Here is a 27,032-nt window from a genome sequence, read left to right as displayed (position 1 = left end):
CACAGATAAAATTCTGAAAAAAGAATGATAAAGTGAACTCAGAGTAGAAAAATCCTTTAGTAGTGAAATAACAGGTAAAACAGGACTAAAATCTTTTAAATAATGTACTTAACTTACTTAGTTTCGAAAAGATCATCATCATGTATAGAAGGCCATTTTATGTCCAGAGCAATGTTGGCCTTGGTCTAAGCCAAAATTCTCAGTAGAGACTTTTTAGAGTGTTTGCTGTGGTAACACGTGTTAACCTTTTTTCAATATAGCCAATTCAAAAATTTTAAGTAAAATATATGTTAGCCCTATTTCTACCTGCCATGCCTTTCAGATCTTATATCCTTATCTTATAACATCTGGCTGCTCCGAGATGGCCATTAAATCCCTGCTAGGAATTAGGAATCCATTCCTGTTTCAGGGTCCTCTTCATCACCTTCAAATTGTTTATGTACAGTGTACTTTTGAAGGCTATATACTTTATATTTTTAACATTTAAAAGACAAATATTGATGCTATTTATTCAGAGCTAAGTATATACGCATTTAAATATTAATCCAATATACATGTATTTGGTGCACATTACATGCTGAGTACTTTTCTAGGCCTTGAGGCTAGAGCTGGGCACAACTGAGACAAGTCCTTGCTTTGTGAAGCAGAAAACAGATGACTTCCAGTAAAGTGCTAAGTTGTGCTTGGGAAAAATAAAATTAGAAAAGCAGCTAGAAGGTGTACTGGAGATGACAAGAAACTGAGAAGAGAGGTTGCTGTTATATACAGAGGGCAGAGAAGGCTTCCAGCAAAAAGCAGCATTTTGCCAGCTATCTGAATGATATGTGAAGCCCTAAGATCTTTAATTAGAAACGCTTTATTTGCAAGAGCAACAAAATATAAAATATTGATAATTTTGACAACAAATAACTTAGGATTTTCAAAAGAAAAATGACAAATTAGGTTGGCACCATGGCCTCTCACTTGTTATTTATTTTAAGCTTAATTTCTCTACTTATATAAAGGATGCAATTTTTGTTTTATTATACCCTTGCTGTGATTCATACTTCAAATAACAACTGTAAAGCTTGTAAAACTGTACCAGGTTTTTATATGGTATATGGTTTTACTCAATATATGAAAATATTGAGTAAATGTCAATTATTATTACAACTTTTGAAAACAAAAACAAGGGACAAAAGATGAGATTTGACTAAATCATGACCATGTTTTCTTAAATGAGTATTATCGATACACATTTTTTTCCAAATTACTTTAGTAAGTTTTATAATTTTAAAACACGTTCATGCATTCTAATTCTCCTCATTTATTGGAGTTAACATTTACTTTAATTAATAAAATTTTAGTCTATTTTTCTCTGTTTCGAAGACCTTTAAAATATGGATTTCACATTTTCACAAGATAATTTTTAGAATTTTTATAAATATCCAAATGGGGTGCTTTCCTATTGTTGGGATATTCCCTTTTACTAATACTGCTTTCATATTCTCCTTTCTGTAATGTATCTTAACTTCTTTTGTTGCAGAGAATGTGAACAATATTTGAAACTATACTATGGCCATACAAAAGTTGTCATGTTGTCTATGCTAACTGTTGTGCTAATTTTAATCTTTCAGTAGTGCCCGGTATAAAGTTTGGGTCTATCATGGTGATGTACTGGTGTACCTTACATATACCTTTGCTATTTTGCACTTCACATACTGCCTTTTTCACAAATTGAAGGTTTGTGGCAAGCCTGCATTGAGGAAGTCTACTAGAGCCACTTTGTTTACAGCATGTGCTCACTCCATGTCTCCATGTCACATTTTGGTGATTCTCACAATATTGCAAGCTTTTTCAGTATTATTATATCTGTTATGGTGATCTGTATTCAGTGATCTTTGATGTTGCTACTGTAATATGGGGAGAAACCACAAACCATACCTTTAAGAGATAGCAACTTAATCAATACATATTGTGTGTCTTCTGACTACTCCACTGAACAGAACTTCCCTGTCTCTCTCCCTCTCTTAGTAACTGCAACTTGTGAGAGACAACAACAGTGAAATTAGGCCAGTTAATAACCTTATAATGGGCTCTAAGTGTTCAAGTGTAAGAAAGAGTTTCATGTGTGTTACTTTAAATCAAAAGCTGGAAATACTTAAGCCTAGCAAGGAAGACATGTCAAAAGCCAACTTAGACCTAAAGCTAGAACTCTTGTTTTTAACAGTTAGCCAAGTTGTGAATGCAAAGAAAAAATTCTTGAAGGAAATCAAAACTGCTACTCCCGTGAACACAGGAACAGTAAGAAAGAGAAACAGCCTTATTGCTGAGACTTGGAACGTTTTAGTGGTTTGGCCAGAAAGTCAAATCAGCCACAACATTATCTTCAGCCAAAACGTAATCTAGACCAAAGCTCTAATGCTCTTCAATTCTATGAAGGCTGAGAGAGGTAAGAGAAAACTGCAGAAGAAAAGTTGGAAGCTGACAAAGGTTGGTTCTTAAGGTGGAAGGAAAGGAGCCGTCTTAACAACATAAAAGTGGAAAGTGAAACAGTAACTGCTGATGAAAAAGCTTCAGCAAATTATTCAGAAAATTTAGCTGAAATAATTGATGAATGTGACTACCCTAAACAACAGATTTTCAATGTAGACAGAACAGTTTTATATTGAAAGAAGATTTCATCTAAGCCTTTCATAGCTAGAGGGGAGAAGTCAATGCCTGGCTTCAAAGCTTCAAATGACAGACTGACACTCTTGCTAGGGGTTAGTGCAGCTACTGACTTTCAGTTGAAGCCAATGCTTATTTACCATTTGAAAATCCTAAGTTTGATAAGAATTATGCCAAATCTACTCTGCTTGTCTCTATAAATGAAGCAACAAAGCCTTTATGACAGAACACCTGTTTATAGCATGGTTTACTGAATACTTTAAGCCCACTGTTGAGACTAATCCAAATATAAGATTCTCTTTCAAATATTACTGCTTGTGGACCATGTACCTGGTCACCCAAGAGCTCTGATGAACATATACAAGGACATTAATGTTGTTTCATGCAACCTAACACAACACCAATTCTGTAGCTCATGGATCAAGAAGCAATTTTGAGTTTCAGGTCTTATAACTTAATATATACATTTTGTAAGGTTGTAGCTGTCATAGATAGTGATTCCTCTGATGGATCTGAAAAATCTTCTGGAAAGGATCCACCATTCTAGACACTATTAGGAACATTTGTGATTCATGGAAGAAGGCCAAAGTATCAACATTAGTAGGAGTTTAGAACAAGTTATTTCCAACCCTCATGGATGACTTTGAGGGGTTCAAGACTTCAGAGGAGAAAGTAATTGCAGATGTCGTGGAAATAGCAAGAGAACTAGGATTAAAAGTGGGGCCTAAAGTTGTCACTGAATTGCTGCAATCTTGTAATATAACTAACAAATGAGGAACTGCTTCTTATAGATGAACAAAGAAAGTGGTTTCTTGAGATGGAATCTACTCCTGGTGAAGATACTGTGAACATTATTGAAATAACAATGAGGATTTAGAATAGTCCCTAAATGTAATTGATAGAGCAATGGCAGGGTTTGAAAGGATTGCCTCTAATTTTGAATGAAGTTCTACTGTGGATAAGTGCTATCAAATGATATCCTATGCTACAGAGAAGTCTTTCATGAAAGAGTCATTCAATGCAGCATACTTCATTGTTGTCTTATGAAACTGCGCACGGCGGCTGACACCTGTAATCCCAGCACTTTGGGAGGCCAAGGAGAGCAGATCACCTGAGGTCAGGAGTTGGAGACCAGCCTGGCCAAAATGAAACCCCATATCTACTAAAAATGCAAAAATTAGCTGGGTGTGGTGGCAGGCACCTGCAATACTGGCTACTTGGTAGGCTGAGGGAGGGGAATTGCTTGAACCTGGGAGGTGGAGGTTACAATGAGCCGAGATGGCGCCACTGCACTCCAGACTGGGCGACGGAGTGAGACTCTGACTCAAAAAAAAAAAAAAAAAGAAAAGAAAAAGAAATTCCCACAGCCACCCCAACCTTTAGCAATCACAATCCTGATCAGTCAGCAACCGCCAGTACTGAGGCAAGACCCTCCAGCAACCAAAACATTATGACTCACTGAAGGCTCAGATGATTAACATTACTTAGTAATAAAGCTTTTTAAAATTAAGGTAAGTACATTATATTTTTAAACATAATACTATTACACACTTTACAGTACAATGTAAACGTAACTTTTATATGCATTGAGAAACCAAAAATTTTTGTTGACTTGTTTAATTGTGATTTTTGCTTTATTGTGATGGTCTGGAACAAAACCCACAGTAGCTTCAAGTATGTCTCGAATATGTAGAGAATTTTTAAAAATTTTTAGCATATTTTACAAAACTTATTGCCTTGTAAGTACTCACTCAATATTTTATTTAAGGAGTACATCTTGATTTTTAAGGGTTTCTTAGCTTTATTGATTATGTATTAAATAAAACCTCAGCATTTCATCATAATGTATAAGAAGTATGTTTATGTCATTATTTTTAAAACATAATTTGAATAAATGTATAATATTCCATGTATGCTGTTATCATATTTAAAAATTTTAGCAACATTCAATATCTCTTATTTTATTGTTATCATATTTTGAAAATTAAAGCCTAATGATCACACTTTTTACATAGCTTTTGTTTGATTTTACTTTCAAAGATTATGGTCAAGTTCTCTCACTATGTAGACTCTTTTTCAATCATATATATATTTCTAGTTTCATAATTGACACAACATGTTTCTTACTTCGAAAATAGCATAAACTTGAAATTAAATTAGATTCCTATTTAGGTACATTTGAATAAAGTAAATGTCTTACATTGCAGAGCTAGAAAAATGTTTTTTTTTTATATTTTGGTTTGCTTTTGGTTCTTTTAGTTCTTTAGTTAGCTTTTTTAAAAAAATAAAACACTTCACAAATATTCTCTCTCAAATATATGTACAAACTAAATGTGGTTTGCTTTCAGCTACAATTGACCCTTGAACACATGTGTGGACTACGCAGGTCCACTTATATGCATATTTTTTTTCAACCAAACTCAATAAAAAATGCGGTGTTTTCTGTAGGGTTGCCTTTTCCTATAAACAGGTTCCATAGGGCCAACTGGGAAACTTGAGTATATGTGGATTTTGGTACATGAAGGTGCACCTGGAATTGATCCCCACCTATATGGAGAGATAACTATATGTTGTGTTTGCTAGATTCACCAGCCAGGGATAATATACTATTATAGAATGCTTTAGATTTATACAATTAACTAATATATTTGGCACATTTTTATTTATGGCTGACATCAAGTTACATACTCAATACATGTCTGACTTAGCTTCTTTATCTGTAATCTGAGAATACTCCTTTTCCTGAATACATATCATGATGACGAGGATCTTACAAAACAAATCATGTCAAAGACTAGGCATGTGCTAGTTAGTTTTAAACATTCTTTAACAAATAATCTCCAGGGACACTACCTTCAACACTGAATCTTTGAGAAAATCTAGTTTTTAAATGGTCCACATATTTGCATTAATTTTTAAAAATGTATTGAAGACCGTAGGAAAGAACTGGAAAGATTTCTGAGACATCTGAAAATAACAGAAAATAATCTATTTTATATCAAGAAACATTGAACAAAAATGAAATAAATAAAAAAATTCTGTGGAAGAAGAAATTAATTCAACCTCATATATTTCTCAGTCAATTTATTCAATCAATTTATTCAATAATGAGGTCACTTGATTTACTTCATGTGTACATTTCAATGAATGACTGCATGTCTAAAATATATTTTATACTTTTTTACTGAGATTATTCACACTTCAGTCTTCCTGTTTTGGTACAAAATATTTTAGACAAACTATTATACTTGTTCATGTATAACTGTCACTTTAGTTATAAAAATGATGCTTAAGTTAAAAACAAAATAATTTTAATAAAGAAGTGTGAGAAGTAATATATAACCTCTGAGTCAGTCAGAATCTAGCAAAGCTTTATAGATCACATTCATTAAACATTCTTACATTCACTGTCAGTGGCTCTAATTAAGAATGATCATATAAAAAGATCTTTTCATTTTTCTTGGCTTTTTCTAGTTTGCCCAAATCACACCAATTATTTCTTCTATACTGTTGGTTCATGAGTTCGTGACTGTACATAGTTAGTAATTACTTAAAATCAGATTTTTTTTTTACATTTTCCTGAAACATAGTTTAATTTACCTTTGCTTTTCTCCCATTAGCTTGATATATTATTGAACTATAATAATTTTAAAAAGAAAAATCACACTATGCTAAAGATAAGGAAGCATTTAAATGACAGAACTATTTTGTCTGAATTAAGACACAAGATCATATATAGAGAAGAGAAAATGAGCTAATTCGTATATTTGGATGATATGAAGTAGATTAAATATTTTATGTTTTTAAATAAGTAACATGTTAAGCAAGACAGAAAATTATTTTTAATAAAATAAAAAATATACAAAAGCTTTCAAATTCATGCAAATATCTAAATGAAAGAAGAAATCAGAGAATGTATATCTTGGCATTGTTCAGTCGGGGATTTTTGCATGGACGATATTTGCTATATTTGTATTTCTCTGTCTTGTTTTTTTTTTCTATTAGTTGAATATAAAAATTTCAAACATGAAACTAAAATAAACCAGTAAAATAACATCATTATGGGCTGACATACTTTGGTGTGTTAAGGTGTATTACTAATATGATACATATTGTAAAAACCATCAATAATAATTTAAAATTATAATATTTAACAATAAAATTACTATGTTTTGTAATTAACTATGTTAACTATATCATTAACTATATTAATGACACTGATATTGCATAAAAATATATTTGTATAGCAGATAAAAAGATGGGGGAGGGATAGCATTAAGAGAAATACCTAATGTAAATGACAAGTTAATGAGTGCAGCAAACCAACACGACACATGTATGCATATGTAACAAACCTGCAGGTTGTGCACATGTGCCCTAGAACTTAAAGTATAATAAACAAAAAGTTGTAAAGATAAATTTTGTCTAGAATTCAACTAACAGGCACCTAGACATTTTTAAGGATAATTAAAATTCGAGGATGAAATTTGAATGTTAACATAAAGCAAAATAAAGGAAATGCCAAATACATAACAATTTTAAAACTATAACAACTTCAAAATTCAAAAAGAAACTTTTATATAATTATGTTATATAATATTTTTATTTTTAAAGGCACTTTTTTCTTGTGATTAAAGGTATGTTTTCTCTTAAAAACATGTATTTCTCTACATTTAAAAAAACTATCTTTTAACTTAAAAACTAAATTTTCTTCCTTTTTCTGTTCCTATTTTATTTTTTTTAAATTTTTTTAGACTTTTGGCCATTTTTCTTAACTTGATTATATAGCACTAAAATAACTTATAAAATACTATAATTATATAAATTTTGATAGGATGTTAGTGGAAATTTATATGCTATTCTGTTAGTTTATTAAATTAATGTTTATTTTTATACAAACATTATTTATTTTCACTCAAAGTGGCTACTAAAATGAATAATAAGCAATCATAAAATAATTATACAAAATTACATAGATAAATAAGGGCAGAAATTGTATATTTTTATATAATTATTTATTTTATTTTATTTTTTTTGAGAGAATCTCACTCTGTCGCCCAGGCTGGAGTGCAGTGGCACGATTTCGGCTCACTGCAAACTCCACCTCCTGGGTTCACACCATTCTCCTGCCTCAGCCTCCCTAGTTGCTGGGACTATAGGCGCCCGCCACCACACCCAGCTAATTTTTGTTTTTTGTACTTTTAGTAGAGACGGGATTTCACTGTGTTAGCCAGGATGGTCTTGATCTCCTGACCTCATGATCCGCCCGCTTTGGCCTCCCAAAGTGCTAGGATTATAGGCATGAGTCACTGCGCCCAGCCAGAAATTGTATATTTTTAAATACACTAATAATCTTAATAATGCATCCAGTATATTCATATCAGTTACTGAGAAAGGTGTATTAGAATCACCTTCAATAATTTTGGTTTTAAAAATTTATCCAATTAAGAGACACTAGACCTTCTTTTTTTTTCCTAGTGAAAATACAATGAGAAGGCAGCTGTCTGCAAGCCAGGAAGAACACTTACCAAGAATTGAATCTGCTGGCACCTTTAACTTGGACTTGCCAGCCTGCAGAACTGTGAAAAATAAATGTCTGTTGTGATCAAGTGCCAAGATGACTTACTAGAAGCAGCTAGTATGCTCCACTCTCGTGAAAAGGAAATAGACTGGCCAGTAAACACTAGCACTTCAACTGGATCTTCCAAGAGGACATGTTGGGATTCAGCAAGGAAGCAACAGAAGCCATGGAGAACAAAAAGAGCAAGACACAACAGCCACCCACCCAGGACTGGGTGGATTCAGGGGAGGATCCTTACCACAAAGAAATAGTGACTGAGAGAGAGCCCCATGGCCCCATACTTCTGTCATGGACCTTTGTAATCATAGGCACAGGTGATCCACCCTGAGTCCCTCCCCCTGGGGCCTCCAGACTAACAAGGAGAGCTGCATAGAATCTGGGCAGAGCTCCAGATCAGGCACATGAGAAGTCCCAGAAGTCTTAGACCCCTAAGCACCCCAGTGCTAGTTGCCATAGCTTCACCAACAAGGAAGGCCAAGTTCTCTGCATGCCAAAGGTTAGTGGCTACATTCATGGTTCTGAGGAGCAGAGGGACTTCATGCCTTGCCTCTGGTAAACCTCTCTGGGCAAAGCACACTGACCTGGAACTCCAGAACAGCCATGAAACACCCACTTGAACTCTTTGACTGGCAGCAGCTCCGCATTTCTCTGGGATGAAGCTCCCAGAGGCAATAGACATATCTGCTGTTTTTGCTGCTATTGCAGCTCCAGCCACTACCCAACTGCCTTCAGGGTCAGGAGGGAGTGAAGATCGTTATGACTATTATGGACCTCCAGCACAGGGCAAGCTGCCTTCTGGAAAAGCAGTCATATAGTTTTTAATGTTGGTCATGGCCCCTTCTACTCCTCACTGGTCAGGGCCTCCTGGCCTGAGCCTCCAGCACAGCCACCTACCTCAGCCTGACAACTTGGGCCAGAAGCAGCATTGCATTTCCCTGGGACAGAGCTCTCATAGGTATAAGACAGGCCTGCCATTTTTGCCTGCTATACCCCTGCCCATACTGCCCTCAGATCAAGAGAGAGCAAAGAGGCTTAAGGACTATAGCAGGTCTTCAGCTCAGCACAGCTGCCTTATGGAGGTGTTGTCAGACTTTTTTCCATGCCTGTCTTTGCTCCTGCTACTTCTCACTGGGCAGGGTCTCCTGACCTGGGCCCCAGCACAGCTACCCTGCTCCGACTTGAACACTTCAGACAGTGGCACCTGTGCATTTCTCTGGGATAGAATTCCCAGCGACAACCCACAGCCCCTCTGCCATTATATACAGTGGTACCACCCTTGCTGCCTGATATGGTTTGGCTCTGTGTCCACATTCAAATCTCATCCTGTAGATCCCACAATTCCCATGTTTTGTGGGAGGTACCTGGTGGGAAATGATTGAATAATGGGGATGGGTATTTCCCATGCTGTTCTCGTAATAGTGGATGGGTCTTACCAGATCTAATGATTTTAAAAACAGGAGTTTCCTGACACAGCTCTCTCTTAGCCTGCTGCCATCCATGTAAGATGTGACTTGCTCCTACTTACCTTTCACCATGATTGTGAGGCCTCCCCAGCCACGTGGAACTGTAAGTTGATTAAACCTCCTTCTTTTGTAAATTGCCCAGTCTCAGGTCTGTCTTTATCAGCAGCATGAATATGGAATAATACAGTAAATTGGTACCAGTAGAGTGGGCTCTACTGAAAAGTGCCTGAAAATGTGGAAGCAACTTTAGAACTGGGTAACAGGCAGAGGTTGAAACAGCTTGGAGCACTCAGAAGAAGACAGGAAAATGTGGCAAAGTTTAGAACCACCTAGAGACTTGTTGAATGGCTTTGCCTAAAATGATGATAATGATACGGACAATGAAATCCAGGATGAGGTGGTCTCCAATGGAGGTGAGGATCTTGGGGACTAGAACAAAGGTGACTTTTGTTATGTTTTAGCAAAGAGACTGGTGGCATTTTGCTCCAGGCCTAGAGATTTGTGGGACTTTGAACATGAGAAAGATGATTTAGGGTATCTCATGGAAGAAATTTCTAAGCAGCAAAGCATTCAAGATGTGACGTGGGTGCTGTTAAAGTCACTCAGTTTTATAAAGGAAGTAGAGCATAAAAATTCAAAAAGTTTGCGGCTTGACAATGTGATAGAAAAGAAAATCCCATTTTCTGAGGAGAAATTTAAGTCAGCTGCAGAAATTTGCATAAGTAATGAGGAGATGAATGTTAATCCCCAAGACAATAGTGAAAATGTCTCTAAGGCATGCCAGAGGTCTTCATGGCAGCCCCTTCCATCACAGGCCTGGTGACCTAGGAGAAAAAAAGTGGTTTTGTGGGCCAGGCCCAAGGTCATCATGCTGTGAGCAGCCTAGGGACTTGGCACCCTGCGTCCCAGCTGCTCCAGCCATGGCTGAAAGGGGCCAATGTAGACTTTAGGCTGTGGCTTCAGAGGGTACAAGCCCCAAGCCTTGGCAGCTTCCACTTGATGTTGAGCCTGTGAGTGCACAGAAGTCAAAAATGGGGGTTTGGGAATCTCTGCCTAGATTTCAGATGTATGGAAATGCCTGGATGTCCAGGAATAAGTTCACTGCAAGGGTGAGGCCCTCATAAAGAACCACTGTTTAGGGCAGTGTGGAAGGGAAATGTGGGATTGGAGTCCCCACACAGAGTCCCTACTGGGGCACTGCCTAATGCGGCTGTGAGAAGAGGGCCACCATCCTCCAGACCCCAGAATGGTAAATCCACTGACAGCTTGTACCGTGCACCTAGAGAAGACTAAGACATTCAATGTCACCCTGTGAAAGTAGCCATGAGGGAGGCTGTATCCTACACAGCCACGGGGGTGGAGCTACTCAAGACCTTGGGAACCCACCTCTTGCATTAGCATGACCCGGATGTGAGACATAGAGTTACTGGGAGATCATTTTGGAGCTTTAAAATTTGACTGTGGCCTCTGGATTTCACACTTGCATGGGGCATGTAGCCCTGTTGTTTGGCCAATTTCTCCCATTTGGAATGGCTGTATTTACCCAATGCCTGTACCCCCATTGTATCTAGGAAGTAACTAACTTACTTTTGATTTTACAGGCTCATAAGTGGAAGGGACTTGACTTGTCTCAGATGAGACTTTGGACTGTGGACTTTTGAGTTCATGCTGAAATTAGTTAAGGCTTTGTGGGACTGTTGGGAAGGCATGATTGGTTTTGAAATGTGAAGATATGAGATTTGCGAGGGGCCAGGGGTATAATAATATGGTTTGACTCTGTGTCCCTACCCAAGTCTCATCTTGTAGTTCCCATAATTTCTACATGTTGTGGGAGGGACCCAGTGGGAAATGATTGAATCATGAGAGTGAGTCTTCCCCATGCTGTTCTCGTGATAGTGAATGGGTTTCATGAAATTCGATGGCTTTAAAAATGGGAGTTTCCCCAAAGGAGGTCTCTCTTTGGCTGCAGTCATCCATGTAAGATGTGACTTGCTCCTCTTCTTGACTTCTGCCATGAGTTTGAGGCCTCCCCAGCCATGTAGAACTACAAATTGATTAAACCTCTTTCTTTTGTAAATTGTCCAGTGTCAGGTATGTCTTTGTCAGCAGTGTAAAAAAGGACTAAGAAACTGCCCTTGGGCTGGGGAAAGAACAAAATCCTGGTTGCTTCACTAGCACCTTCATCATGACACAGCTGCCATATAGCGTAGAACCCAGTCTCTCTTCCTTGTGAGCTCCCAACTCCTATCCTTCACTAAGCAGAACTCCTTGCTTGGGCCTGCAGAGTAGCTACCTCACCCAAGCTGAACATTTCTATTGCCAGTGGCTCTGTGTTATCCTGTGATGGAACTCCCAGAGGCAAATGACAGCCAACTGCCACTGCCCATGCAGTGGTACCTGCCCTTGCTGTCTTAGACTGGGAAAGAAATAAAAGAGCCTGAATGCTTTACTCATGCTTCCAGCACACTATGATTACCATATGATCACCATATGGCATGGAGCCCAATCTATTCTCTGTGAGCACTTGATCCCCTGCTCTTCACCAGGCAGGGGCCCCAGCAAAGGCTCATAGTGCAGCAGCCCCACTCCAGGATGAAGATGTTCTCTGGGGTGGAGATCCCAGAAGCAACTGAAAGTTTCTCTGCAACCACTATTCAGCAGTACTGCCCTTGCTGCCCTCCAACTGGGGAGGCAACAAGACCCCAAGTGCTTTACTCACACCTCCAGCACACTGCAGCTACCCTACAGAGGAGAGGTGAATCTGTCCTCTCACAAGCCCTGACACCCTCTGCTCATCACCAGTAGTGTCCCCCAGCTTGGTTCCAAAATGCACAGGCCCCATCAAAGGTTGACCACTCCATTTGGCAGCATCTCTGCATTTCTGTATGGTGGAGCTGCAAAAGACAAGTGATAGACCTCCAGCCATTACCACTGTCAAGGTCCTCACCTCTTTTGTCCCCAAGCATGCAAGGAAACAAAAACCTTGAGCTCACCCCAGGGCTGTGATGTGCAGCACTGCAGTGACAAGCCAAGCTATGCAGCCAGCATTTCAGTAGGAGGGAAGCCTACACACACAGAATACTGACACAGAGCATGGCTGCAAATGTGAGAAAATACACATTTGTGTATGAACAAGAGCCTACCTATCAGCCATTATAGGTAGGTAGGCTGAACAAGAGCCTACCTATCAGCCATTATACCTAAGTGTCATCAGCCAGATTGCAGCAGAAACTTCAACACTAAAATTACTTTGCTAATATAAGCCTCTGTGAAACCCAGGACAATAATTCAGCTACTAATAAAGATCATGCAAAAAGGTGCTTTGAAAACATCCAGAAACAAAGTCAACTGACTATGCTCAAATTATACCACAGTTAAAGAAACACCAGCCCACACAGATGAGAAAAAAAGCCAACATAAGAACTCTAGCAACTCAAAAAGTCAGAGTGTCACTTTACCTCCAAATGACTGCACTGGTTCTACAGCAATGGTTGTTAAATAGAAGGAAATGGCTGAAATGACAGATATAGAACTGAGAGGTAGAAGGAAATGAAGATCATTGAAATTCAGTAGAAAGTTGAACACTATTTCCAAGAATCTGAGGAATCCAGTAAAATGATTAAAGAGAAAAAAACTAGCCATTTGAAAAAACAAAACAAAACAAACAAACAAACAAAAACCAAACCTAGCAGATAGAGTTACAAAACACAGTACAAGAATTTCATAAAATGATTGGAAATATTCACAGCAGAATGGACTAAGCCAAGAAAAGAATCTCAGAGATTGAAGACTGATTATTTAAGTTAACACAGCCAGAAAATAAATAAAGAAAAGAAGAATTTTAAAAAATGAAAGGTCAGGCATGGTGGCTTACGCCTGTAATCCCAGCACTTTGGGAGGATATTGAGACCATCCTGGCTAACATGGTGAAACCCTGTCTCTACTAAAAATACAAAAAAAAAAAAAAAAATCACTGGGCATGGTGGCAGGTGCCTGTAGCCCCAGCTACTCAGGAGGCTGAGGCAGGAGATTGGTAGGAACCTGGGAGGTGGAGCTTGCATTGAGCTGAGATGATGCCACTGCACTCCAGCCTGGGCTACAGAGCAAGACTCCATCTCAAAAAAAAAAAAAAAAAAAGAAAGAAAAGAAAAAGAAAAGAAAAAGCCTTGGAGAAATAAGGGATTCTATAAAAAATTTCCCCAATTTCACTAGAGAGATTGACATATACATTTAGAAAATTCAGATAACCCATGTAAGATGCTATGTAAAACAACCATTGCAGAGACACAAAGTAATCAGATTCTTGAAGGTCAATGCAAAAGAAAAAAATATTAAAGGCAGTTAACGACAAGGGGCAGGTCACATAAAGTGGAAACTACATCAAACTCACAGGGGAACTCTCAGCAATACCCCACAGTCAGAAGACATTAAGAATCCATATTCAGCATTTTTGAAAAAATAAAATTTTGTACCAAGAATTTTATGTCCCACCAAACAAAGCTTCATAAACAAGGGAGAAATAAAATCCATTTCAGATAAGCAAAAGCTAGGGGAATTTATTACCACCAGGCCTTTAGAGACCACAAGAGATCCTTAACAAAGTGCTAAACATGAAAATGAAGGACTGTTACCTAGCACCAGAAAAACACACTCAAGTATATAGACCATCAACACTATAAAGTAATTACACAGTCAAGTTTACATAACAACCAGCTAACAACATGCTGGGAGGATCGAATGTGCACATGTCAATATTGAAGATAAACAAGCTAAACACCCACTTAAAAGACATGGAGTGGCAAAGTGGATAAAGAATCAAGACCCAACTGTATGCTGTCTTCAAGAGACCCATCTCACATGTGAGAACACCCATAGGTTCAAAGTAAAGGGATGGAGAAAGAAGTACCAAACAAATGAAAAACAAAGAAGAACAGGTGTTGCTGTTCTTATTTTAGATAAAACTGACATTAAACTAACAATGATCAAAACAGACAATAAAGGGCATTATGTAATGATGAAGGATTCAATTAAACAAGAGACTTAACTATCCTAAATATATATGCACCTAACACTGGAGCACTCAGATTCATAAAACAAGCTCTTAGAGATATACAAAGAAACTTACATAACTACACGATGACAGTGGCAGACCTCAACACCTCACTGACAGTGTAAGACAGATCACTGAGGCAGAAAACTAACAAAGATATTCGGGACCTAAACTTCACACTTGGCCAAATACACCTAACAGACATCTACGGAACACTCCACACATCAACAACAGAATATATATTCTTATCATCTGCACATGACACATATTCTAAAATCAACCACATGCTCAGCTATAAGTCAATATACCTAATGCTAGATGACGAGTTAGTGGGTGCAGCGCACCAGCATGGCACATGTATACATATGTAACTAACCTGCACAATGTGCACATGTACCCTAAAACTTAAAGTATAATAAAAAAAAAAAAAAAGAAAAAAAAATTTTACCAGCCACACTCTCAGACCACAGCACAATAAAAATACAAATCAATACTAAGAAGATCTGCCAAAACTGTAGGATTAAGTGAAAATTAAACAACCTGAACCTGAATGACTTTTGGGTAAACAATAAAATCAAGGCAGAAATCAAGAAATTCTTAGACTCTGATGAAAACAAAAATACAACACACCAGAAACTCTAGAACACAGCTAAAGCATGGTTAAAAGGAAAATTTATTGTGCTAAACTTATGTCAACAGCTAGAAAGATCTCAAATTTGCAACCTAACATCACAAATACAGGAACCTAAAAAACAAAAAAGAACCAACCTCAAAGGTAGTAGAAGAAAAGAAATGGCCATAATCATAACTGAAATTAACAAAATGGAGATGAGAAAAAAATGTTAAAAAATGAACAAAACTGAATGTTGGGTATTTGAAAGAAAAAATAATGTTGATAGGCCATTATCTAAACTTATAAAGAAAAAAAGAGACAATATTCAAATAAACACAATGGCAAAAGAGACAAAGGGGACATTACCACTGACCCCATAGAAATACAGCAACCCTCAGGGATGATTATGAACACCTCTATGTACACAAACTGAAAAACCCAGAGAAGCTGCATAAATTCCTGGAAGCAATCTTCAAAGATTGAACCAGGAAGAAAATGAAACTTTGAACAGACTAATAGGAAGTTCCAAAATGAATTGGCAATACAATGCCTATCAATCAGAAAAAGTGTTGGCCCCAAAGGATTCACTGCCAAATTCTACCAGATGTATAAAGAAGAGCTGATACCACACCTACTGAAACTATCTAAAATAATTGAGGAGGAGGGACTCATACCTAACTCATTCTATGAGGACATCATTCTGATACCAAATCCTGGCAGAGATGCAATGAAACAAAAAACTTCAGACCAATATTTCTAATGAACATAGATACAGAAATATTCAACAAAATACTAGCAAACCAAATCTAGTGGTACATCAAAAAGCTAATCCACCACAATCAAGTAGGTTTTATTTCTTGCATAATATTTCCAGAATGGTATTTCCAAGGTTTTCTTCTAGAGATTTTATAGTTTGAGGTTTTACATTTATGTCTTTAATCCATCCTGGGTTGATTTTTGTGTATGGTGAAAGGTAGGGGTCCAGTTTAAATCTTCTGTGTATGGTCAGCAGGTTATCCTGGCACCATTTGTTGAATAAGATGTCCTTTCCCCATTGTTTGTCTTTGTCAGCTTTGTTAAAAATCAGATGATTGTTCATATATGGCTTTATTTCTGTGCTCTCAAAACTGTTCCATTACACTATGTGTCTGTTTTAGTTACTGTAGCCTTGTAGTATGGTTTGAAGCCAGGGAGTGTGATGGCCCCAGCTTTGTTCTTTTTGCTTAGAATTACTTTGGCTATTCAGGCACTTTTTTGGTTCCAAATTAATTCTAGAATTTTTTTTCTAGTTCAGTGAAAAACGTTGTTGGTAGTATGATAGGAATAGCATTGAATCTGTAACTTGGGTTGGGCAGAATGAGCATTTTAATAATACTGCAAACCCCAAGCTTTGGTAGAGTCTATGTGATATTGGGCCTGTGGGTGTGCAGAAGACAAGAGTTGAGCTTTAGGAACCTCAGCCTGAATTTCAAAGGAGGTATGGAAACACCTGAATGTCTAGGCAGAAGTATGCTGCAGGGGAAGGGCCCTCATGGAGACCTCTGCTAGGGCAGTGCAGAAGGAAGGTGTGGGGTCAGAGCACCCATGCAGGGTCTCCACTGGGGCACTGACTAGCGGAGCTGTGAGAAGAGGGCCGTCATTCTCCAGATCCCAGAATGATAGATCCACCAACAGCTCACATCACTCACCTGGAAAAGCTGCAGGCACTCAACACCAACCTGTGAAAGCAGCCAGAAGGGAGGCTGTACGCTGCCAAGCCATAGGAGTGGAGCTTCCCAAAGCCATGGTATCCCATCTCTTGCATCAGTGTGACCTGGATGTGAGACATGGAGTCAAAGGACATCATTTTGAAACTTTAAGGTTTAATGACTGCTCTGTTGGATTTCAGACATGCATGGGGCCTATAGCTCCTTTGTTTTGGTCAATTTCTCCCATCTCCAATGGGTGTATTTACCCAGTACCTGCACTCCCATTGTATCTAGGAAATAACTAACTTGCTTTTGATGTTACAGGCTCATAGGTGGAAGGGACTTGCCTTTTCTCAGATGAGATTTTGAACTTGAACTTTCAGGTTAATGCTGAAATGAGTTAAGACTGTGGGGGATTCTTGGAAGGGCATAATTGTGTTTTGAAATGTGAGGACGTGAGATTTGCGAGGGGCCATGGGCAGAATAATATAGTTTGGCTTTGTGTCCCTACCCAAAATCTCATCTTGAATTGTAATGCAAATTGTAATCCCCACATGCTGGGGGAAGGACATCGTGGGAGGTGATTAGACATGGGGATCATACTGTTCTCATGATAATGAGTGAGTTCTTATGACAGCTGAAGGTTTCATAGGGGCTTTCCCCCACTTTGCTTTGCACTTCTCTCTCCTGCAGCCATATCAAGAAGGACATGTTTGCTGCCCCTTCCACCATAAGTGTATGTTTCCTGGAGCCTCCCAGCCATGCAGAACTGTGAGTCAATTAAAACTATTTTGATTCTAAATTACCCAGTCTCAGTCAGTTCTTTATAGCAGCATGAGAACAGACTAATACAGTGACCCACCCCTTTATATTTGTCTAACTGAGTTGATTCAATGAACCCATCTCCCAGCTCTAAGATTTTTTCCTCAGCTTAGCCCCTTCTGCTGTTAATACTACCAGTTAAACAATGAAATGCTCATAGTGAGTTTCTCAGCTCTTAGACGAGCTTGGGTCATTGTCTTTCTTTCCTTCTTTTTTTTTTTTTGTGTGTGTGTGTGTGTGTGTGTGAGACGGAGTCTTGCTCTGTCACAAGGCACCAAGGCTGGAATGCAGTGGTGTGATCTCGGCTCACTGCAACCTCTGAATTCAAGCCAGTCTCCTTCCTCAGTCACCGGAGTAGCTGGAACTACAGGTGTGTGCCACCATGCCTGGCTAAGTTTTGTATTTTTAGTGGAGATGGGGTTTCACCATGTTGGCCAGCCTGGTCTCGAACTCCTGAACTCAGGTAACCTGGCTGCTCAGCCTCCCAAACTGCTGGGATTACAAGTGTGAACCACTGTGCCTGGCAAGAGTTTGGGTCTTTTAAAAAAAATGACTATTTTGTCTCTTAGCTCTTGTTTCTTTCTAATTGATTCCTTAGATTCTTTGGATGAGCTTTTAACTGTCTCCTGAATCTCAGGAATCTTCATTGCCATCAAGCTTGTGAATTCTCTGTCTATTATTTCAGTCTTTTCAGTCTGGTTAACAGCTGTTGCTGGGGAGTTAGTGTGGTCATCTAAAGTTAAGAAGACACTCTGGGTTATTGAATTGCCAGTGGAGTTATGCTGGTTCTGGTTCTTTCTCATCTCTGTGAGCTGATGTTCCTTTAATCATTGAAGTTTGTTTGTTTATTTGTTTGCTTGGATGGGGCTTTTTACTTGTATACTTTGATGCCGTTGAGGGTTTACTATGCTATAAGTTGCATTTAATTGACTGGCTTCATTTCTGGATGATTTCAGGTGGCCAAGGCTCAGCTCAGCTCTCCTGGGATGTGTGCTCTAACACTGGGGGGATTGGGACCTGGCCCACAGCTTTGTTATATGCCCCCTCAAGATGAAGTACCTGCTGCACTGACAGGGCCACAGCATTCTCAGTCCACTGACAACAACAGTCCAGTGGGGGATGCCAACAAAAGTGCTTCATTGGAACATTTGCTGAGGGGTCCATGCTTACGCACATGTGCACCAGCTGCAGCAGGGGTGCAGTGTGGCATGTTATACTCATACTCACCCTGGCAGTGGCAGGTTGTCAGGGTTTACACACACACACCAAGGGGGCCCATGCAGTTGCAGTGAGGCCTCTGCATATGTGCACACACTGGCGAAACAGTGAGTGGAGACTGTGCACAGTGCATGCCGGCAATGCAGTGAGGGGGGCTGTAAGTAGGTGTGCACTGTTGGAGGTATATTTGCAGAAGCTCTGCAATGAGAGCAGAGTAGAGTCTGCTGCTATGGTGATGGCCACTGAGAAGCACCCTCGTTGGGCATGCAAAGCTGCCCTCCAAGAGGGTATGGACTGGCGGGGACCCCAGGAGAGGCCAGTCAACAGGAGAGCATCTAATCACACTGGCATGTCCCACGGGCAAGACAGCCCTTCTCTGTGCAGTTCTGACAATCAATAATGACCAAAGTCACTCAGAGGCGTGTGGTAAGCCTTAGGAAATGGGTGTCCCTGGCTGTGCTTCACTGGAACCATTCTTATGTCAAACTATCTGGGCTCTACACATACTGGAATCCTGTCTTTGCTACTTCTCCTAGCAACTCCCTTGCTAGCTCGAATGTCCATGGGGATTGTGAAGTCTCCTAAAGCTAGGATTCTGGAGCTCTTTGGAAAGAGTAAGCCACTCCATCATATTTAACTCACCCCTTCCCTCACCTCTCAGGGCCAGGAATGAGTCCTGGTGCTCCACAACCCCATGCTGGGTTCCCAGCTTTCTGATCCTTTAGCCCAGTGTCTCCATCCTCTCTCCTTCCAATCTCAATGCTTTCCTCTTGAAGATCTGCTCAGAGTGTGCTGGTTTTCTTGATAGTCAGCTCTTTCAGTGGAGGATCTTCCTGGCTCTGTCTTGATGGCCATTTTGGCTCTTCTGTCTTTTAGGGTTTCCTTGGTGAGTATCAGGTGTTCATAAATTAAGGATTTATATGTTGGGTTTAAAAATCAAGATTGTAAATCAAGATATCTTTAGTGTGATGAAAGGAAGTAAATTGAAAAACGTATTTAGGTTACTATGTTGCTCTTAATAAGTAGTCCGGCTGCCACATTTTAAAGTGTCTTTTTTTTTCCCCCTTATGGTTGTTTTAAGGATTTCTTTTTCTCTGTCTCTCTCTGTCTTTCCGGCTCTCGTTTTCTCTCTTTCTCTCACATCAGATTTATTGTTAAGTGTTAATTCAGTGGTTATTTTTTCCTTGAAATTTACTGTGTTTCTTGAATGGACACATATATCTTTCATCATTTTGGAAAGTTTAAACCATTAAGTATTCACATATTTATCTGCTCCATTTATTTTATTCTAGCTCTCTATTTAAATATATCACCTCACACAACTCATTATTTGTGATAACCACTCTTCTACATTTCCATTTTTTCATCTCACTGTATTGGACTGTGCTCATTTGCTTTTCTGATTTAGCTTCCAGTGATCTAGTTCTTTTGCTGTGTCCAAAATATTATCATACTCATGCTCCTAATGTTTAATATTAGTCATAATATCATTTATCTTTAAAATTTGTTATTAGTTTCATGGTAAAACTGAAAGATTACATTGTATTGTTTGCATTTGGCAGATATTTTCAAATTTACTTCTTAGAACATAATACAAATAGATGTTTTTCAATGTGTCTGTAATACCAGATCTGCAATTTTTGTTACTTTTTTCTGTTATTTTTCCTGCTACTTATTGCAAAATGTGTCCTGTTTCCTTGCATTCTTTATTAGCTTTGAAAGTATGATGCTTACTGCTTCTGCCAAAATTACTTGGAAGGATTCCTCAAATCCTGGAATGATGACTTCCTATATAGAATCATTTTCTTTATCTTTACTAGGTATCTCTGTAGATTACTTTAAGAACAATATAAATTAAATTAGTAGCTTCCTGCTGTGACAGCCAGCCTATGGACTATCCTTCAAAATCACAACTTTTCCCATTTCTACTATGTAACCTGGTTTATTCATTTTCAGGAAAGCAATCCACACATTTTCCCGGAAGTGGAGGGACAAGGGTCAGTAATTGTTTGCTTTAAACATACTCTGATATTTCAGGCCTTTAAAACAATAGCACAGGTTTTAGGAAGTGGATTTCCAAGAAAACTTCCCATTTTTGCCTGACATTTCTACTACTGCCTTCTCGCTTATCCACTATTGAGTTTCTTCTGGATCAAACAACCTTGTCGAAAAATATCAGATACTTGAGCCCTAATTAATTCTCATACTTTTTTTTTTTTTGAGACAGAGTCTTGCTCTGTTGCCCAGGCTGGAGTGCATTGGCGTGATCTTGGCTCACCACAACCTCTACTTCCTGGGTTCAAGTTATTCTCCTGCCTCAGCCTCCCAAGTAGCTGGGACTATAGGCATGCACCAGCATGCCCAGCAAATTTTTGTATTTTTAGTAGACATGGGGTTTCACTATGTTGGCCAGGCTGGTCTCAAACTTCTGACCTCGTGATCCACCCACCTCAGCCTCCCAAAGTGATTTTTGATCAAGTAATTCCTTACATACTTACCATTTTCTTCCTTTAAGAAGATTTTATAAAATATTTATATATCTATTAATATTATTTGCCTTTACCTGACAGAAGTAGATATGCATCATTTTTTGATGCAGGTGGAGACTTAATAATTGAGAAAAATAATATAATCTATAAGCCTGTAGTAAAGATTAAACCAAAAAATCAAGAGTTTGTTCACCTCTGTAGATAAAGGAAATAAATTGATAAAGTTCAAAATTCGTGCTACATTTGAAGGAAGTAATTTGAAATCATTTATCTTATAAAGGCTTTATAATCCAAGAATTAAAAATACTCATTTTTTTCCATTTTAGGTATTCACATCAAAAATCTATTACCTAACATATAAAACTATCAAGTATGTTGATTATGTTTTTAGTATAGTGGTATTGTTTATCCTGATTTAATCTTGAAGATTAAAAATAAAAATAATGTTAACTTCAGTTAACTGTTCGGGAAAATTATTTTCTTTTTTGATAAAACATATTTGTGTTGGTACACACAGACATGGAGCTGCAGATTTTCTCATTCAAGTTATTAAAATGCCAACCACCTTTGTAATGCTAGTAGTCACTGCAAAATCAATTTTCATTATATCGGGGGGAAAATACAAATCTTCTTAAAAACTGATATAACTGAAACTGTACATACATTGTATTATATCACAAAATACATGTAAGTAAGTATAATGAAGAAAAATTTGTTAAGAAAGTTTACCAAAGCATTCTAGTTAAGATTACATTTAGGTGGGTAAGAAATTTTTCATTTCCAGAAAATTACAAAACAACGGTAAATTGAGTTGGTATTTCACAATATTTGAATTGCAATAGTATGAAGTGTGTAGCTAAATGCATGCTATTTATGAGGCAATAGTTATGACAAAGGCATAGTAACATAATTGATTTCCCTTTGCATTCTGAGTTTGAGAATAATTAGGTAAACGACATATAAATGAACAAGAAATAATTCCATTGATCTTATTAGGCATTATTATTAAACTATACCAGTGTACTTAATGGAAAAAATGTACATATCGCTATAAATTGTTCTCTTTGCTAACATATAATATTTTAAATTTTGAAAACAGAAAGTTAATGTTATTAATCATTTTATTAAATAAAGCAAAGATACATCAGCCCTAATTATAGTAATTACTTCATGATATGTTTGGATAAACATGTTTATTAAAACAGAATTCTATATTTGAAAGATACTATACGACATTTTATTTACATATTTTAATTGAAGTCTACTGAAAATACACCAGAAAACCTAACGGATACACTTAAGAGAAACATTATCCTACACTGCTTCACTTTTTCAAAGATGTTATTCCTCCTAGTTAATGACTTACTCTAAAAAGAGTATTAGAAGTAGCTGAAAAGAAAGGCTATGTTTAAATATGTGAAGAGGGCAAGTTTGAACATTTAATATTTATTGCCCACCTCTTAGCTTTGTTATGCTCTCAAGTGACTCTTAAGAGAATTTCACACTTCAACAGTATTCAGAGAATAAGAGACACGACATTGTTAAATACCATCAACATGCCTGCTGCTCCGTTTTGAAATGTTCCTGAATTCAAAATACCCCAAAATAGTTCAGAATATCTTGCTTCTGATGTCAGTATTTACTCTGAACAGAAATATTTTGAATGAAGAAACACAAATGTGTAATGAGGTATAATAGTACCCCTCACTAATTATTAAAGAAAGACTACCCGAAAACTAGATTTATCTTCTTGCTTGAAAAACAAAATCAGGGACACCCCCACAGAAATACAAGACTCTGGATATGAGGGAATGAAGTAATTCCTGAAAGACAGAAAACAAAGGAGTTAAACCCTGCTACTGCCCTAATTTAGTGGCTAGAGTTTCCAGCAGTGGGGCAGAGAAAGTGGGCTCCTAGCGTTGTACAAAGCCAAGAGTTCCAGGAGACTAAAGTAACTAGAGTTTCTAGGTCTGAGAAGCTAGAGATTCAAAGAGAGAAATCTCTGATATCTACAGGTGTTCTCCTTTCAGTGCTTAGCAGAATACTGATTAGTGTATACATGTGAGTAATCTGCTCACTGCCAGAGAAACAAGCATCTTCAAAGATTAAAAACAAACAAACAATAACGACAACAAAAACCAGTGCCTGACATTCACATATGACCTGGATTATATCTGTATTTGCCAGCCAAATGAAAGAAAAAAAGCTCAATTCACAGAGCATTTGGTAAAGCAATTTAAAGGGTCTTGCCTCAGGGGTAGAAATTAATTACATTTAAACTGAGTACTGAGTTGAACCCATCAAAAAATCATAAAAGAAGTATCTAAAAGGATCAAGCGGTTTTGAACAAATTAACTGTGTCCTAGAGAAAAAGCTCATATTTTGTACAGAAATACAAAATATCCAGCACTCACAAAGACAACATTAACAAAAACTTCCATTATATTAAACTGTAGATAGGTTAAAATTTCTTTAACAGATTCACAGAGACTGGCAGCACAAAGTTTTGTAAGGATTTAGAGCTACTGGAACTCTCATACCTTGATGGTAGAAATGTAAAATGTTTTAAAAACTTCTGAAAACTCTTCGGAAATGTCTTATTTTCTCATAATGTTAAGCATACACCTATACTATGACAAATAACTCCATTATAAGGTGTTTACAGGCCCTCGATCAGAAAAAACATAACCAAAACATAAGTTGTATAAACATGTATATGGAAACTTTAAGATAGTCAAAAATTTGAAAAATTCTAAATGTCTGTCATAGAAAAGTGGATAAACATTATGTGACATAATCACACAAGAGAGATTACCTTTCACCAATTAACAATTAATGAGCTTTTGATACGCACAATGACACAATTAATCTCAAACACATGTTGAACCAAAAGATGCCAGGCAGAAATTAGTGCACAGTTTTAATTCCAAAAACAGATACAACTACTGTGCAGATATGAGAAAAGTGATTGCTTCATTAGTGAGAGGTATTACCTAGAAAGAAACATTAGGAAAATTTATTGGGTCATATTTGTGCACTTGAATGAAAGTAGAATTTATTTTTGTAAAAATAAAGATGTCAGCAGATATTCAACTACTGTACATGTACTGTCACATGTAACCTACCAAAGAAAAATATGTTTAAAAATACTTTTACAAAATGACTATTTAAATTAAATAAATTTGCAACTATTTGAAAACCAATTTGGCTGTTTTCTATAAAATTAATTATTCATCCACCCAACTTCCCTATAATCAAGTCACTCCTAGGCACTTATTCAAAAGGAGTAAAAACTCTTCTCCACAGAAAGACTTCAATAAGAATTGTAATAACGAATTAACTTTTAATTACCCCAAAATAATAAAGCTGATGTGTTCAACAACAAATAGAAAAAAATCTGGTATATTCATACAAGAAAATACCACCTACCTATTGAAAGAGACCAACTATTTATATATGCAACAGCATTTATGAATATCAAAAACATTAACTAATATGTACACAAAAGTACATGTTGTATGGTTCCATTCATATGAATTTCTGGAAGACAAAAACTAATCAATTGTAAATAGAATAGTTGTTGCCTTGGGAATGGAGATGCAGTTAAATGAGAAAGAACATGAGTGGACTTTGTGGTATGATGGTTACTACAACATAATAGTAAACGTTACTATATTTTAATTACATATGTATATGCATTTGTCAAAACTTATAAATATTACTTAAATTCGTTCACCCTATTTTATGTAAATTTTATATAAAAATAAACAAAACAGAAAAAAATCCTAGTCTTTTTAGGAGTATGATCAAAGTTAATCACAGATTGTTTATGTGTGAATGAACACACAAAAAATATGTATGTGCTTACCTCTCCAAAATGTTGAAGTGTCCACTTGTAAAAGATACCATTAATATTTATTCATTTAACATATGATTCAAACATTTAAATATTTAAAACAAATATTACCAACACTTTTGGTAAATTGGAAAGTTTAAGTTAATATCGAATTGAGAGTTTTTTTCTCATTTGGTTGATTCATTAATAATTATAATCAGCCAAAAAAATTTGCATATGTTACATTTGGTTATACAGATTCATTTGTGACATATAATTGCAGTATTGGGTAATGACTGATAAAGTTGTATTTTATCAAAACAGCTTTCTGAGTATGTGATATTGTGATATATAAGTAAAAAAAAAAAAGCTAATTCATGAGATATTCTTTCCCTGGAAGAATATGGACAACAGAAATATTTTGTAGCATCAAATTTTAGACAAAAACAGAGGTTTACATTTAACGTCAATGTCAATAATAGAGTCAGAATTGATATCAAACTTGAGGAATATTTTTGCCAAAAGTAGGTCTTTCATAATTAATGTGAATTGATTTCTGCCAAACTATCATATTTAGCCATGTGGTCAGTAATATAATGTAAATTATATGTAGATATATATTTTAAAGTTGAGGACACCTAAATAAAACATGTAAATTATTTTAATTACATTTTTAATCTATTATATACAAAGTATTTAAGTATATTTTAAACATTTAACTAATTTTTTGAGTGATTTGGGCAAAATTCTGTTTTAGTTCATGTATAGACATGCATATATTTGAGTTATTGAAAATACAAATATTTAGGTAGTCTACTCTTAGCATATTAATATGTCCTGTATTCATTAAAACATTAATTGCATTAAATTCAGCTACTATGAATAAATAATCTATCACATATACATTTCAAAGGTAGAAGCATTTCAGTTTTATACAAGGATGTCTTTTTGAGCTGACACAGGTTTCCAAGATTTGAGACAATATCAGAAGATTTATTAAAAATGATATGAGACAGCAACTCCCCACATCACTTTGCTGGCATATATCTGCATGGGTGGGCTTTACTTGCTTCAACAGCACATGGGAATGCAGTGTGCCCCCCACAAGCCCCACCAACCACCACTGCAGATGGATCCTTGTTGGGCACAGAGTCATCAAGCCCCATCTACACCAGTGCCCTGCCCTTGTGCTGTGCTGCACACAGAGCAGGGGATCCCCCCACAACCTGAGCAATTGCTCCTGCTTGCAGACCACAGATAAGGCTCCAAGACCTCCACTGGCCAGCACCCCACCCCAAGCCATCACCGCCTACAGTGCAGCAGTGCACGCTGTCTCCAGCAGAAGGCCCTTGCTCCCCCAACAGCTTCCTTGCCTCCAATACTGTGTTGAACACCTGCAGAGAGGCAGACACCCCTATATCCACTAGTACTTTGCTGCAGGTACTGCAGTTTGCTATCCCCAGCACAGTGGACTCCAAATCTCGAGGAGCCACAGTGTAAGAGATCGATCAGGTTGTTGTGGGAATCAGGAGACTGGAGAGATTGGTAGGTGAAACAGAAGGATTTTTATTGAGTGCACTCAGAACCAGCAGATTAATATCCAAAGACTGGACCCTGAACAAAG

This window comes from Gorilla gorilla, chromosome 3 (genome assembly GCF_029281585.2).
Source record: "Gorilla gorilla gorilla isolate KB3781 chromosome 3, NHGRI_mGorGor1-v2.1_pri, whole genome shotgun sequence".
In the NCBI taxonomy this organism is placed as follows: Eukaryota; Metazoa; Chordata; class Mammalia; order Primates; family Hominidae; genus Gorilla; species Gorilla gorilla.
The sequence above is the reverse complement of the archived record's forward strand: the minus strand, read 5'-3'. Positions refer to the sequence as shown.